Raw genomic sequence first — 16,681 nt, 5'->3', positions numbered from 1 at the left:
CCAGGAGATGCCCTCTTCTTACCATCGGGAAGGAGGTGCAGAAGCCTGAAGGCACATACTCAGCGATTCAGGAACAGCTTCTTCCCCTCTGCCATCTGATCGCTAAATGGACATTGAACACATGAACACTACCTCACTACGTTTTCATTGCTGTTATTTTGCACAAGTTATTTTAATTTAACTACTAAATACTTAATGTAACTCTGTTTTTTCTCTATATTTATTTATCATGTATTGCATTGTACTGCTGCTGTAAAGTTAACAAATTTCACCACATATGCCAATGATATTAAACCTAATTCTGAGACTGATTTTATTCTTCACTGCAAAAGGTTTGGAGCTGAGAAATTGAGGTGCATTGCTACAATTGTACGGGTTATTAGTGAGACACACTTACAGTATTGTGTATGGCTTTATTTATTTATTTATTGCGATTCCACGTGGAATAGGCCCTTCTGACTCTTCCAGCTGCACTGCCCAGTAACCTCCTGATTTAATCCTGGCCTAATCATGGGCCGGGATGTGTCGTAGCGTGGATGAAATCACTGGAGAGACAGAGTCACTGGTAGATACAAAGCAGCTTCTTTATTCGACACAACAAGGTACAGCAAGCATCATACAGACGGAGACGCTTTCCGCAGAAAGGTCTGCTAGCCCAATGTGGGTTTGATATTTATATGCTAATCACAAAGGCAATCGCTACTTAAAAAGTTATAGACAATGCTTTCTATTGAAGCTACATACAAACATCACACCTTCGGATTTCATCCTTTCCTTCCAACGCCAACATGTCTGGGTTGGTATCCACAGCCCTTAGTTCAATCCACAATACATTTATTTGGCATTTTACATGCTAACATAGAAGACAATTAATATTTATAATGTATAGATAATACTGTCTTTGAAACTACAGCATCTTGTCTAACTACGGTGCCAGAAGCATCTGGTATTCACACCTTTTTAGGAAGCGCATTGTCAAATAGAAGGTATTTAAGTGTAAACAAATCATCTACCCAAAAAAACTCACTCTAACAAATATAACCTACCAACTGGTACGTCTTTGGACTGTGGGAGGAAACCAGAGCACCCAGAGGAAAGCCAGAGAGTCACGGGGAGAACGTATAAACTCCTTACAGGCGGCGGGGGGAACTGAACCCGCGTCTCCTATACTGTTTTGGTCTCCTATTTAAATAACGATATACTAGCAAGGGAGGCAGTCCAGAAGGAATGGACTAAGCAAATTCCAGAGATGAGAGGGTTGTCCAATTACGACAGCTAAATGAGTTGAATCTTCATTCTTTGTTGTTTAGAAGAATGAGGGCTGATCCTGTTGAAACATTTCAGACCCTAAGCGGCAAGGAGAGTGGATGCTGAGATGTTTCCACGAGTGGGAGATTGTCAAGCAAGGGGACATCATTACAAGAAAAGGAGTCAGTTATTTAAATCTGAAGAACAGCTTCAGATCTGATCTCACCTTGAGAAAGCTAGGCCTGTGGAGATATTTAGTAAGGAGATAAATCAGTTTTTGGGAGATTGGGGAATTCAGGCTGCTGGGAAGTTGACAAAGAGAGCACTTGAGGCCTGGGGCCATGATCACATTGAATGTTTAGGCATCCAACGGAGGCCAAGTGGAACATCCCTGCTCCTATATTCTTGTGCTCTAGTGTCTTCTGGATTATTTTTAAATTACGTTTTCTTTTTAAAAATAGGAACATCAAAGTCAAATGAGCCCATTTGGTGTTTTATTCAGGAATTAGAGTTCATTAGCTGAATGTGGGCTCAAAGCTCATTAGCTGAAATTTGCATTCAGGCTGTGTGGAAAAAGTACTTGCTTATCCAGCAAACTGCTGATTAGTTATCTGTATACTGATGACAATGACTTACTATTTAACTTAGATAGCGTAAGAAGGAAAAAAATTTCTGTGAATCTAAGTCATTGAGCAATGTAAACAACATCTAAGGTCAATTCAATTGGATCTTTGGTTCTGGGTACAAGGATTTAACAAATTGCATTTTTTTCCTTTGATTCATTCCATTAAACAGCTCGTAGAATTTTATATTTTATATCTGTTTTTCTCTCAGTTTTTTTTCCCCAAGAGGATGCCCAGGAAAAATATCTACATTATATCTATAGGAAAGGAAAGGTACGTCGCATCTGGAGTTTCTCCGGTTAGCGGATGATTTCCCTCCACGCCTCTCTGAAGTCATGGGGAACTGCGTACAAGGAAAGTTACAGCAGTGGTTTGCCATTGCCTTCTGCCGGGTGAGCTTCCAAAGAGATCACCAGCTCATAACCCAGCACGGATGGAAAGCGTGCAGGCTGGATTCGAACTCGGGACCCTTCGTCCCAAAGTCCGGCACTGATGCCACTACGCCACCAACCGGGTCCATTATATCTATATTGAGTTAGAAAGATATAAATGCCCTTTCAAAACAGCATGGGGTTAAAATCCCAAAGCATTTTAAAAAAGCAACAGATAAACATTTGGAAAAGAAAATGTAGAATGCAATACAAACATTCTAAACTACATTTAAATTTATAAAATTATAAAACTGGGAGAGCATTTAGAGAGCTAATACAAACAATCACTATTTGCACAGTAAATCTCTAATATGCTGCCACCGTAAACAGGTTCTGTCATTGTTATCACTTTTATCATTGTTTTTCTAGGTACTGACTCAGTCAGTGTGCTAGATTCTGAAACAGAATGATGTGGCTTAGAGTCCCACATATTGGAATGCAGAATTTAAGCGAACAATACCAGGCAACTAGACCCCGGAATTCCGAAAATGAGTGTCCGATTCCATCCTTGACCAGTTTTCTCATTTGTCTAACGGGAGAGGCATGGCTATGACCAAAACACACCAGAAAGGGAAATCGGCACAAAGCTGGAAGACAAAAATACATCAGGAACTAATTCAAGATTCAAGATTCAAAAAACTTTATTGTCATTCTAACCGTACATGAGCTCTGCAGGACAGAATGAGACAGCGTTTCCCAGGAGCAGTGTAATCATAACATAACAAATGCAACACTAAATAAAAACATAACAATAAATAGTAAAACACAACAGCCACATATCAGTTAAAATCAAGTTATGAGTCAGGTCGAGCAGCTATTTAGCAGTCTGACTGCCTGTGGGAGGAAGCTGTTTAGTAGCCTTGTGGTTTTAGTTTTGATGCTCCTGTAACGTTTGCCTGATGGCAGAAGAACAAACAGTTCATGGAGAGGGTGTGAGGGGTCTTTAATGATGTACCGTGTCTTCTGGAGGCATCGACTCTGAAAGAGGTCTTGGACAGAAGGTAGGGAGACCCCAATAACCTTCTCTGCTCCCCTAACCACCCTCTGCAAGGCTTTTTTGTCGACAGCACTGCAGCTGGAGTACCAGGTTGTGATGCTAAAGGAAAGAAGGTTCAAAGTTCAAAATACATTTATTATCGAAGTATGTACAATACGCCGTATACAGTACCACCTTGGTACCTGACATGAGGTAGAAGATAAAATAAGTACCCAGCACTATAGACCGTCGTTAATAACGAGACTGCCTACCATACCCGATAACTCTAAGGTCCTCCCTCATGGTGCTTGCCTTCTTTCAGACAATACCAGAGAAGAGATTTTGCTTAACTGGAAGCTAAGCAAAAGCCGTGGATGAACCAGGAGGTATGTCGTCTGCTGAAGACTAGATCTGTGGCATTCAAATCTGGTGACCCAGGCCTATACCCGAAAACTAGGTATGATTTGTGGAGGGCTATTTCAAGGGTGAAGAGACAATTTTGAACGAGGTTGGAGGTGACATTGGATGCATGGCAACTCTGGCAGAGTCTGCAAGACATTACTTCCTACAAAGCAAAACCCAATAGCATGAATGGCAGCAATGCTTCACTACCAGATGAACTCAACGCTTTCTATGCACATTTTGAAAGGGAGAATATAACTACAGCTGTGTAGATCCCTGCTGTACCTGATGATCCTGTGATCTCTGTCTCAGAGGCTGCTGTTAGGCTGTCTTTAAAGAGGGTGAACCCTCGCAGCATGGAAGGTCCCAATGGAGTACCTGGTAAGGCTCTGAAAACCTGTGCCAACCAACTGGCGGAAGTATTCAAGGACATTTTCAACCCTCTCACTGCTGCAGGCGGAAGTTCCCACTTGCTTCAAAAAGGCAACAATTATACCAGTGCATAAGAAGAATAATCTGAGCCGCTTTAATGACTATTGTCAGGTAGCACTCACATCGACAGTAATAAAGTGCTTTGAGAGGTTGGTCATGACTAGACTGAACTCCTGCCTCAGCAAGGACCTGGACCCATTGCAATTTGCCTATTGCCACAATAGGTCAATGGCAGACACAATCTCAATTGCTCTTCACACGGCTTTAGACCACCTGGACAACACAAACATCTATGTCAGGATGCTGTTCATCGACTATAGTTCAGCATTTAATACCATCATTCCCACAATCCTGATTGAGAAGTTGCAGAACCTGAGCCTCTGTACCTCCCTCTGCAATTGGATCCTCGACTTCCTAACCGGAAGACCACAGTCTGTGTGGATTGGTGATAACATCTCCTCCTTGGTGACAATCAACACTGGTGCACCTCAGGGGTGTGTCCTTAGCCCACTGTTCTTCTCTGTATATACACATGACTGAGTGGCTAGGCATAGCTCAAATACCACCTATAAATTTGCTGATGATACAACCGTTGTTGGTAGAATCTCAAGTGGTGACGTGAGGGCATACAGGAGTGAGATATGCCAACTAGCGGAGTGGTGCTGCAGCAACAACCTGGCACTCAACATCAGTAAGACAAGAGAGCTGACTGTGGACTTCTGGAAGGGTAAGACAAAGTAACACATACCAATCTTCATAGAGGGTTCAAAAGAGGAGAGAGTGAGCAGTTTCAAGTTCCTGGGTGTTCAGTTCTCTGAGGATCTAACCTGGTCCTAACATATCGATGTAGTTAAAGAGGAGGGTATAGGCAATCTTAGAGATCGTGGTTCCAAGCTCATCCTGGGTTCAGGTGCAAAACTAGGGCTGCAAACTGTCGGGTTCTATAGCCTTGGAGAAGGAAAATGAAAGCACTTAACTCTAAGTGTTATTAACATGTAAATAAATCTGCAAAACACAGCAGTGTTAGCTGTGAGGAGGATGCAGGGTGACTTGGATAGGTTAGGTGAGTGGGCAAATTCATGGCAGATGCAATTTAATGTGGATAAATGTGAGGTTATCCACCTTGGTGGCAAGAACAGGAAAACAGATTATTATCTGAATGGTGGCCGATTAGGAAAAGGGGAGGTGCAACGAGACTTGGGTGTCATTGTACACCAGTCATTGAAAGTGGGCATGCAGGTACAGCAGGCGGTGAAAAAGGCGAATGGTATGCTGGCATTCATAGCAAGAGGATTCGAGTACAGGAGCAGGGAGGTACTACTGCAGTTGTACAAGGCCTTAATGAGACCACACCTAGAGTATTGTGTGCAGTTTTGGTCCCCTAATCTGAGAAAAGACATTTTTGCCATAGAGAGAGTACAAAGAAGGTTCACCAGATTGATTCCTGGGATGGCAGGACTTTCATATGATGAAAGACTGGATCAGCTAGGCTTATACTCTCTGGAATTTAGAAGATTGAGGGGGGATCTTATTGAAACTTATAAAATTCTAAAGGGATTGGACAGGCAAGATGCAGGAAGATTGTTCCCGATGTTGGGGAAGTCCAGAACGAGGGGTCACAGTTTGATGATAAAGGGGAAGCCTTTTAGGATCAAGATTAGGAAAAACTTCTTCACACAGAGTGGTGAATCTGTGGAATTCTCTGCCACAGGAAACAGTTGAGGCCAGTTCATTGGCTATATTTAAGAGGGAGTTAGATATGGCCCTTGTGGCTAAAGGGATCAGGGGGTATGGAGAGAAGGCAGGTACAGGGTTCTGAGTTGGATGATCAGCCATGATTGTACTGAATGGCGGTGCAGGCTCGAAGGGCCGAATGGCCTACTCCTGCACCTATTTTCTTTGTTTCTAAAACGTTACAAATACGGTGATATTTTGTGGACATATATATTTCATCAGAGATGATCAAACTAGAAGGCAACAAATATCAGCACCAAATGGTCTACATCCAAATATCTGAGGGAAATGGAAGTGAAAAACTTTAAAAAAAAACTTAAGCAATTACATTTGGAGATTATGTACCTTATCATGGTCTGATTATCCTCCAATTGAGGGCGTGAGATACGCCAACCAGTGGAGTGGTGTTGCAGCAATAACCTGGCACTCAACGTCAGTAAGACGAAAGAGCTGATTGTGGACTTCAGGAAGGGGAAGATGAAGGAACACATACCAATCCTCATAGAGGGATCACAAGTGGAGGGAGTGAACAGTTTCAAGTTGTTGGGTGTCAAGATCTCTGAGGATCTAACCTGGTCCCAACATATCGATGTAATTATAAAGAAGGCAAGACAGCGGCTATTCTTTATTAGGAGTTTGAAGAGATTTGGCATGTCAACAAATACACTCAAAAACTTCTATAGTTGTACTGTGGAAAGCATTCTGACAGGCTGCATCACTGTCTGGTATGGAGGGGCTACTGCACAGGACTGAAAGAAGCTGCAGAGGGCTGTAAATCTAGTCAGCTCCATCTTGGGCACTAGCCTACAAAGTACCCAGGACATCTTCAAGGAGCAGTGTCTCAGAAAGGCAGCATCCATCTTTAAGGACCTCCAGCACCCAGGGCATGCCCTTTTCTCACTGTTACCATCGGGTAGGAGGTACAGAAGCCTGAAAGCACACACTCAGTGATTCAGGAACAGCTTCTTCCCCTCTGCCATCCGATTCCTAAATGGACATTGAACCTTCAGACACCAACTCACTTTTTTTAATATACAGTATTTCTGTTTTTGCTCTTTTTAAAATCGATTCAATATACATAATTGATTTACTTGTTTATTTATTATTATCATTATTTTCATTTTATTAATTTTTTTCTCTCTGCTAGATTATGTATTGCATTGAACTGCTGCTGCTAAGTTAACAAATTTCACGTCACATGCCGGTGATAATAAACCTGATTCTGATTCTGATTGAATTATCGTTTTCAATAATAATTGTTATTTATTTTACTGTTGTATGGATTTGCTGAGTATGCCCACAGGAAAAAGAAACTCAGGGTTGTATGTGGTGACGTATATGTACTCTGATAATAAAATTTACTTTGAACTTTAATGTGGATGTCACTGTTTATTGCTCATCTCTACCAGCCCTTGAGAAGGTGGAAACGAGTCACTTCCTTGAACCATTTCAGTCTGGGGAAGTCCAGAATGAGGGGTCACAGTTTGAGGATAAAGGGGAAGCCTTTTAGGACCGATATGAGGAAAAACTTCTTCACACAGAGAGTGGTGAATCTGTGGAATTCTCTGCCACAGGAAACAGTTGAGGCCAGTTCATTGGCTATATTTAAGAGGGAGTTAGATATGGCCCTTGTGGCTAAAGGGATCAGAGGGTATGGGGGGGAAGGCTGGTACAGGGTTCTGAGTTGGATGATCAGCCACGATCATACTGAATGGTGGTGCAGGCTCGAAGGGCTGAAGGGCCTACTCCTGCACCTATTTTCTATGTTTCTATGATCCCCTGACCAATAACCCACTGGTGTTTTCACATCAGAGTGATGTTCTCTGCACTCGATTTTGGAGAATAGGATCCTTTCCAAAAAGAAGCCTCAACAGTGAAGGGTCCTGTCATTAGCTGATCCGGGGGTCTCCACGGAAATAGAAGCCCAAAGGTTGATCAGAAGCTCGGAAGACAAAGTTAAAGCCTGGAGAGTGGAGACTGGACACTCGAGGCCTGTTATGGAGTTGGAGGTCTGTTTGCTTGTGAGGGTAGGTGGGAGGGAGGAAAGGGGCTTGTTTTGCTGTTGTTATTTTGTGTTATGTTTTGATGTGCTCTGTGTCGTTCTGCTGAGGGCATGTTATGTCGGTGCTGGAATGCGTGGTAACACCTGTGGCCTGCCCCCCTCCCCGGCACATCCTTAGGTTGTTAACACAAACGACGCATTGCATTCCATTCTCTTTTTTCACGTACATGTGATAAATAAATCTGAATCTGAGTATTCTGGAACGCTGAACTTATAGATAGAATTACGAGGTATAGAAATACACAGACAATAACCAGAGCAAGGATTTCAGAAAAGGTGGTCATGTTTAAAATGCATGACCTAGCTTTTCTGGGAGGTGATTACTATGTAGATAGAACAGTGTCCTGTGTTCAAGAACATCTAGAAAGTTTAATAAAAGAAAGTAACTGGAAAAGATTAAGCATGGGAATTAAACAGAGAAGAAAATTGAAATTAAGGCTGAGCCGTAGGGAGAAAGCACAGAGCAAAAAGCTACAGAAAGTTGTAAACTCAGTCAGCTCCATCATTGGCACTAGTCTCCCCTGCAAAAGGTGATACCTCAAAGAAGGCAGCATCCATCATTAAGGACTCTCGTCCCCCAGAACACGCCCTCTTCTCATCGCTACCATCAAAAAGGAAGTACAGGGCCCTGAAAACTCACACTCAATGTTTCAGGAACAGCTTCAACTTCTTCCCCTCTGCCATCTGAGTTCTGAATGGACAATGAACACCTCCTCAGTACCTTTCCCCTCTTTTGAGTGACTTATTTAATTAATTAATTCATATATATGTTTCTTACTGTGATTTATTGTATTTATTACAATGTGTTGCAGTGTATTGCCGCCAAAAAACAGCAAGTTTCATGACATATGCCGATGCTATTAAACCTAATTCTGATTCTGAGTAGGGGTTTTTGATTGCAAGAACGAGTTAATGTCTCCTTGTGGTTCTGTTCATGGTGTACACCCGGGAATTGGCTGTAAGGCCAGAGGTACTAAATATTTATTCAGTGACATGGTGTGCACCATTCCAATGGGAAAAGGAGCTGCCAATACGTTTTTGAAGATTAAAGATGAAAGCTTAGTTTTACTTGTCGCATGTACCGAACCATATTGAAACATATTGTGGAATGTGTCATTTGCGTCAAATCAAATCAGTGAAGGTCGTGCTGGGCAGCCCGCAAGTGTTGCCACGCTAACCTAGCACGCTCACAGCTCACTAACCCTACCCATACACCATTAGAATGTTGGAGGAAACCCGCGCAGTCACGGGGAGAACGTACCGACTCCTTGTAGACGGTGGCGGGAATTGAAAGCCAGATGAATGATCGCTGGTGCAGTACAGTGTTCTGCTAACCGCTACACTACTGCGCCACCCTGTCAGACTGCAATGGTTCAAGAAGGGCTTTCATCTAAATCCTCGCAACGGCTCATCCTATAAAATTAATAATAAAAACTCTCAGAGAAATTTACAGTTCAAATCATGCCCGTCCAAACATCATAAATATGGTGATGAGAAAAGAGAGGAACTGCAAGGAAACAGGGAGAATGAAATAGTGTGGGTACACCTGAGACGCAATCAAGAGACCTTTTGGTATGTCACCGAAGACTCTAGCAAATTTATACAGATGTAATGCGGTGAGCATTCTGAAGGCTTGCAGCACTATCTGGCAGAGAGGTGCCTTCTCAGTACGATCATCACGGAGGAGGTACAGGAGACTGAAGGTGCACTTTCAACAATTTTAGGAACAGCTTATTCTCTTCCGTTGTCAAATTTCTCAAAGGTGCACGGACTCATGAACACTATCTCAGGGTGGTGGTGGGGCCGGATACAACGTTTAAGAGGCTGTTAAATAGACACATGAATATATACAGGGAATGGAACATGTACAGGCAGAAGAAATTTAATTTGTTGTCTGTCCCTGTGCAGTGCTGTTCTATGCTCTAGATTCTAACACTTTCCTGTAACACAAGTACCATATATTAGGAAATATTTTAAAACTGAAACACTTTGGTTCTGCAGACCATGCAGGGGATTTTAGGGAACTGGTCTAAAATAGGAAATATGATGTCAATGAAGAAATTTCAGACAGAGTTTGAGGAATATCTTGTGGATTTTTGAAATCGATTGTAATTAACGTGAAGATCACATCAATATTTGCGAATAAGTTAGATGGTTGATGGTAAATGAGATAAAGGGATTTAGGAACTGGTCAGGCCCATTAGATTAGGATTCTTAAAGATAACCACAAGCCAATGTTTTTAGCTTCCCTAGAAATGAGCCTTGGTAAGCAACAGTATTTACAGAATGAAGCAATGAAAGGATTAGGTTACAACATTATTTGGAAAAGATATTGTGCAATGCTATGGTGTAAGAGCAAAAAGATCTTCCCTTACGAGATCGTTGTTCACTTGTGACAAAATATATTTGAACAACAAATATATTGTTTCTCCGATGAAGGGGATTTAGCTTTCCCATCTCTTCTAGCTAGTTATATAGGCAGCTTGTATGAGGTTTCTTAAGTGACCAGTCATTCCTACAGATACTGAAAGCAGCCAAGCAAATACACCACTTCGATGCACTGATGTGCTGAAATGATCAGAATAGATGGCATTAAAAACAGAGAGCGTCACTGTACCTCTGTACATGTGTCAATAATAAAGCGATTCTTTTATTTGTTTATTTATTTATTGGGATACAGTGTAGAATAGGCCCTTCTGGCCCTTCGAGCTGCACTGCCCAGCAGTCTCCGGATTTAACCCCAGCCTAATCACGGGACAATGTACAGTGACCAATAAACCTACCACCGGTACGTCTTTGGACCGTGGGAGGAAACTGGAGCACCCAGAGGAAACGCACGCAGTCACGGGGAGAGCGTACAGACTTCTGACAGGCAGTGGTGGGAACTGAACCCGGGTCGCTGATACTGAAAGCGTTTTGCTAACCACTACGCTACCGTGTCGCCCTGGTAATTATCAATCACCAATTTAGAAAAACGTTCATACAATCCCTAGAGTGCCTATTTTATTTTGAAATATGTGGACGACATGAAACTGAAACTGCTCCTTTATTACTTTGGGAAAAAGACACGCAGAGGTAGATCAGAAAATATGAAGAGAATAATATAACATTGACATGATGCAGCTTGACAAAAATCTGAGAATACTCTTTGGAATCTTGTCTTATTCTATTTTATTAAAGAATTTATTCTAATTTAAATTTAATTACAATTATCCTATTAAAAATAATGTATTTTTAATCCACCTTATGTCACAATTGATAGAATACCAATCCAAAAGAAAAAGCAATGTGACCCAGGGTATCAAAGGGTATGAGGAGAAGGCAGGGGAGTGGGGATGACTGGAAGAATTGGATCAGCCCATGATAGAATGGTGGAGCAGACTCAATGGGCTGAATGGCCTACTTCTGCTCCTATATCTTATGGTCTTATGATATCCTCTCTGTGGAGAGGATGTTTTCTATGGTGGGGAGTCTAGGGCCAGAGGGCATAGCGTCAGAATAGTACAACCTTCTTTGGAACAGAGATGAGGAACAATTTCCTTAGCCAAACGGTGGTGAATTTGCCATAGGCAGCTGTGGAGCCTAAGTCATTGGGTATATTTAAAGCAGAGGTAGATAGGTGCTTGATTAGTCAGGGCGTCAAAGGTTATGTGAAGGCAGGTGAATGAGACTGAGAGGAATATTAAATCAGCCATGATGGAATGGTAGAGCTGACTCGATGGGCAGAATGGCTTAATTATGTTGCTATGCCTTATGGTTTTATAGATATTTAAATTAACAACAAAAAGTCCAGACTATCTCTTCGCCGTCATTCTATAATTAAGCCCCCAACCAGCTCAGAGCCACACTTCTTCTTCATACCCAGTTTGAGTACATACTGTATCTCCACTAAAACTCCTGTGTGAGCTGCTGGATTTCATCAGTGATCACCTGCCCCAATTCTTCTAAACCAGTCTGACGCCTTTTGCCTGCCCCATCAACCAAAACTGACATTCCTCTTTAACCTGTCATTATACTTCATTATACTTCATTCAATTAGTTAATCATACCACTTCATTTCTTGTTCAGCTGCAATTTTCATCGTTAGATTTTTACCTTGCCCTGAGCACCACTTCCTGCTTGTCTTGTCCATACTGCACCAGACACCATCGCTGGGCTATAACGTGTAGGAGCAATGTGTGATTAAGTACCTTGCTCAAGGACATAACACTCTGCCTCAGCTGAGGATCGAACTCACGACCCTCAGATCACTAGTCAAACGCCCTAACCACTTGGCTGCATGCCCTTCTGCAGCTCCCTCTGATTTGCCACACGGATTGGGGTGGAAAACTAGATTTGAAGCTATGGGTTGTGCCACGGCCAGAGTCTGCCATTTCATAGTTAATTTATTCCCTTGGTGCTTGAAAAGACAGCCTGAATAACTGTACAAAAGTGGTAGAACTGAAACAGAATGCTAACTATGACAAATGACAAGGTAAGTATTTCTGTGTACTTCCTCTTCCCCCCCCGGAATACTGTTTGTTGGATGAAGTGATTTTCACCTACAACACAACGCTGAAAATCTTATTTGTGCCACACACAAGGAGGTGAATACTGAAAGGAAACAGATCTACTTCATAGCATTTTTTTTTGCCAGTAAACACTGAACTGCTGATGTTTATCTGTGCCTGTGTGGAGCCCAAGCTGCCAAGGGCAAAATGTCAATAGAATTGAAGGGTGGGGTGGAGAAGAGAAAGGGCAGATCCATTACTTTCTGACTTGTTTTTATTGAAAATGATAATGACATCTCCAACTTACACTGTGCTGGTTTCATTACTACTGGGAATATTTTTAAAACATTTCTCTCTTTTCACTTACCTGACTTTAATAATGTTAGACTTCCTCAACCATTATCCACCTTCTGATCAGATCTTCCCTCTTTAAAAGATGAATGAACTAATTAGTTGGGCAATGATCAACTTTGAGTGAGGCACTTTTAATATAGGAGCATTTCCTTATGGTATTATTGTTGGAAAACCCCAGTTACATCATATGTAACCAGGAAAACTGCTGTGTCACTGAACTGAGTTAAAATTAACTTGAAACTGACTTCATTTTACTCTATTTAGGCTTATTTTGTTACTTAACTGGAGCTTTCACTCAGGACACATTTGTGATATTGATAAACAGAGTGATTTGCACTGCTTGCCCACGCTGAGCTTTGGAATAGATCCACAAGCACAGCGTCAGCATGGAAAGAATCAACTCAGTCCTTTCAGCCTACACTCGATTGTTACAAAAGAGCATTCTCACGCTATTTCACCCCGTAATATATTCCTCTTTGAGTTTTCATTTTATTTGAAAGCAATCTACTCACACTGCCCTCTCAGCCATCAAATTACAGATCTGGTCTATTTGATCTACAAGTAAATGTTCCCTCTATCTTTCTCCTCCCCCAAGAGGAGCACAACATTGTTGTAGGGTTTGGAGGCTTGCGTGCCTCAATAAATCAGGGAGTTACGATGGCTGGCATCAGGGCTCTATGCTTTAGCTCTTGGTACAGTCACTCACACTAAAAAGGTCAAAGGGTAAGAGAGGTCCACCGGTCCTCCAGGTTCCGGGGTTCAGCTCAGGGCTGACGACCCTGACTGGTAAAACAAAACTGTTATGGCAAACAGCAATGAGGAGTCACTCCACCGTCTGAGTGTCGCGGTATTCCTGAGTCTCCACCCGGGACTTGCATGACCGACAGCAGTGAAAACTGAGAGGAAGCTACTGACATGATGAATGAAGCCCAGAACACCGCCAGAGATTGAGGACCGTCACTGCTGCACAAAATGCCAGCAGAATAACGGGCAGTAGATGTCTTCCCTTAGGTTATTTTACCATTGTCCATAAATCTGTCTCCTCTAGTTCTTGACACTTCTGCCATTATTTCCTTTCTTTGGGCTCCAGAACATATTAAACTGTAAAGAGGACAATCTCTGCTTCCACAATCTATTCATAAGTTTGTCCACAAAGTCATTATATTAGCTTTTATCTCCATCTTCTCTAACGTCTTTCAAACAGAACAGGTGAAATATCATCAAATTCATCAGTCTCCTTGTCAAAGTTCTTAATATACAGTGGATTCTGGTTAATTGGGTCATAGTCAGGCCAGCCATTTATTCGGGGCAACTCTTAAAGAACAAAAGCTAAATCAAGAAAATAGACAGGATTCGCTTAATTTATTTGGGCTACTGTGCCACTTAATTGGGGTAGGAGACTGTGGCCGAACCTTTTCTCACTAGTCAACGCACACAAAATGCTGGAGGAACTCGGTAGGCCAGGCAGCATCTATGGAAAAGAGTATAATCAACATTTCGGGCCAAAACCTTTCATCAGGACTCTTGTTTGAGTTTCTAGCTGGTGTCAGTTATATACACTTGCGTGGCCATTAAACACTACACCCTGCAGAGAGCGATCAGCTATTAAATAGCATCAGTTGTGTGTATTTGTGTTCAAAAAGCGGTGGTTTTTGTCACTGATAGTTAGCAAGAAATAAACAGTAAGACAATTCAATACTGTTTTGCTCACCACAGTTTTAAGCATTCAGACTTGGAGATGCCAAAAATGGCCGGGAGTGAAAATAAAATGACTTTGCTACTTCAACGAGGTAGGAATCATGAAGAATTTGATGGTATCTACAATCATCTTGAATGCTCCAATGAAAATGAAGATTTGGAGGATGCAATCATCTAAAGCAATGTGTGGATGCAGTCCATTATCCACAAGTGAGACGAAAGAGCTGATTGTGGACTTCTGGAAGGGTAAGACGAAGGAACACATACCAATCCTCATAGAGGGATAACAAGTGGAGAGAGTGAGCAGTTTCAAGTTGCTGGGTGTCAAGATCTCTGAGGATCTAACCTGGTCCCAACATATCGATGTAGTTATAAAGAAGGCAAGATAGGAGTTTTAGGAGTTTGAAGAGATTTGGTATATCAACAAATACACTCAAAAGCTTCTATAGATGTACTGTGGAGAGCATTCTGACAGGTTACATCACTGTCTGGTATGGGGGGGGGGCGCTACTGCACAGGACAGAAAGAAGCTGCAGACGGTTGTAAATCTAGTCAATTCCATCTTGGGCACTAGCCTACAAAGTACCCAGGACATCTTTAGGGAGTGGTGTCTCAGAAAGGCAGCGTCCATTATTAAGGACCTCCAGCACCCAGGGCATGCCCTTTTCTCACTGTTACCATCAGGTAGGAAATACAGAAGCCTGAAGGCACACACTCAGCGATTCAGGAACAGCTTCTTCCCCTCTGCCATCCGATTCCTAAATGGACATTGAATTCTTGGACACTACCTTACGTTTTTTTAAGTATACAGTATTTCTGTTTTTTGCATGATTTTTAATCTATTCAATATACATATACTGTAATTGATTTATTATTTATTTATTTATTTTTCTATATTACTTATTGCATTGAACTGCTGCTGCTAAGTTAACAAATTTCACGTCACATGCCGGTGATAATAAACCGGATTCTGATTCTGATTCTGACGAGGTATCTGCGCTGATTTTGTTCATTTACAGTACATCAAAAGGACATGGCAGATGAATTCCTCTGTCAATATCTATTTGGAACTAATACGCAGTTTTACACTACTGTAGAGACATCGGTAGTGTTCTAATTTGTTCTGTATTTCATTTAAATAGTAAATTGTTTCTCAGGTAAACAGTAGTTTGCATTTTTTAATACCTTTTAGCTATTTCTGTGAAGCTTCAGCTAATTGGGCCAAAATGTACTCTTGCTGATGTGTCTCAGTTAACCGGAATCCACTGTATATATACAGTGGCTACTTTATTGGGCACACCTGTACACCTGCTCATTAATGCAAATATCTAATCAGCCAATCAGGAGGTAGCAATTCAATGCATAAAAGCATGGAGACATGGTAAAGAGGTTTAGTGTTGCTCAGACCAAACATCAGAATGGGGAAAAATTGTGATCTAAGTGACTTTGACTACAGAATGACTGATGGTGCCAGACAGGGTGGTGTGAGTATCTCAGAAACTGCCGATCCCCTGGGATTTTCACACACACAACAGTCTCTAGAGTTTACAGAGAATGGTGCAAAAAACAAAAAACATCTAGTGAGTGACAGTTCTGTGGGTGAAAACGCCTGGTTAATGAGAGGTCAGAGGAGAATGGCCAGACTGGTTCAAGCTGGCAGGAAGGTGACAGTAACTCAAAGAGCCACGTGTTACAACAGTGGTGTGCAGAAGAATATCTCTGAATGCAGAACATGTTGAACCTTGAAGTGGATGGGCCACAGCAACAGAAGACCACACCTGGGGGTAGTATATACACTCCTGATTATGTATCTATAAAATAGTTATATAATAGATTTGTGACTTGACATACTTGGCACCAATTACTTGGCAGAAGGTCTGCACATGTAACTGACATGGTGTGCTGTAATTACTCAGTCAGCGTTTACTACAAGTGAAATGGGGACGAACCAAGTCCTAGAGACATGCAGAAGGACGGGCTCTTTGGTACATACCAAGCCATCCGTTTCCACTCACCAGCACTCCGTAAACCTCAACTCAACTCTGAACGGATTCTACAACCTACAGGCTCACTTTCGAGGACTCCACAATTCATGTTGTCAGTATTTTTTTATTATTTATACCAAATTGTCTTAATTTGCACATTCTTTGTCTCTGTTACTGTTTTTTTTAAATCATAAATTCTATCGTGTTTCTTAATTTTCCTAGATGCATGCAAGAAAATGAATCTCA

Source organism: Mobula hypostoma, chromosome 21, assembly GCF_963921235.1.
Source record: "Mobula hypostoma chromosome 21, sMobHyp1.1, whole genome shotgun sequence".
Classification (NCBI taxonomy): domain Eukaryota; kingdom Metazoa; phylum Chordata; class Chondrichthyes; order Myliobatiformes; family Myliobatidae; genus Mobula; species Mobula hypostoma.
The sequence above is the reverse complement of the archived record's forward strand: the minus strand, read 5'-3'. Positions refer to the sequence as shown.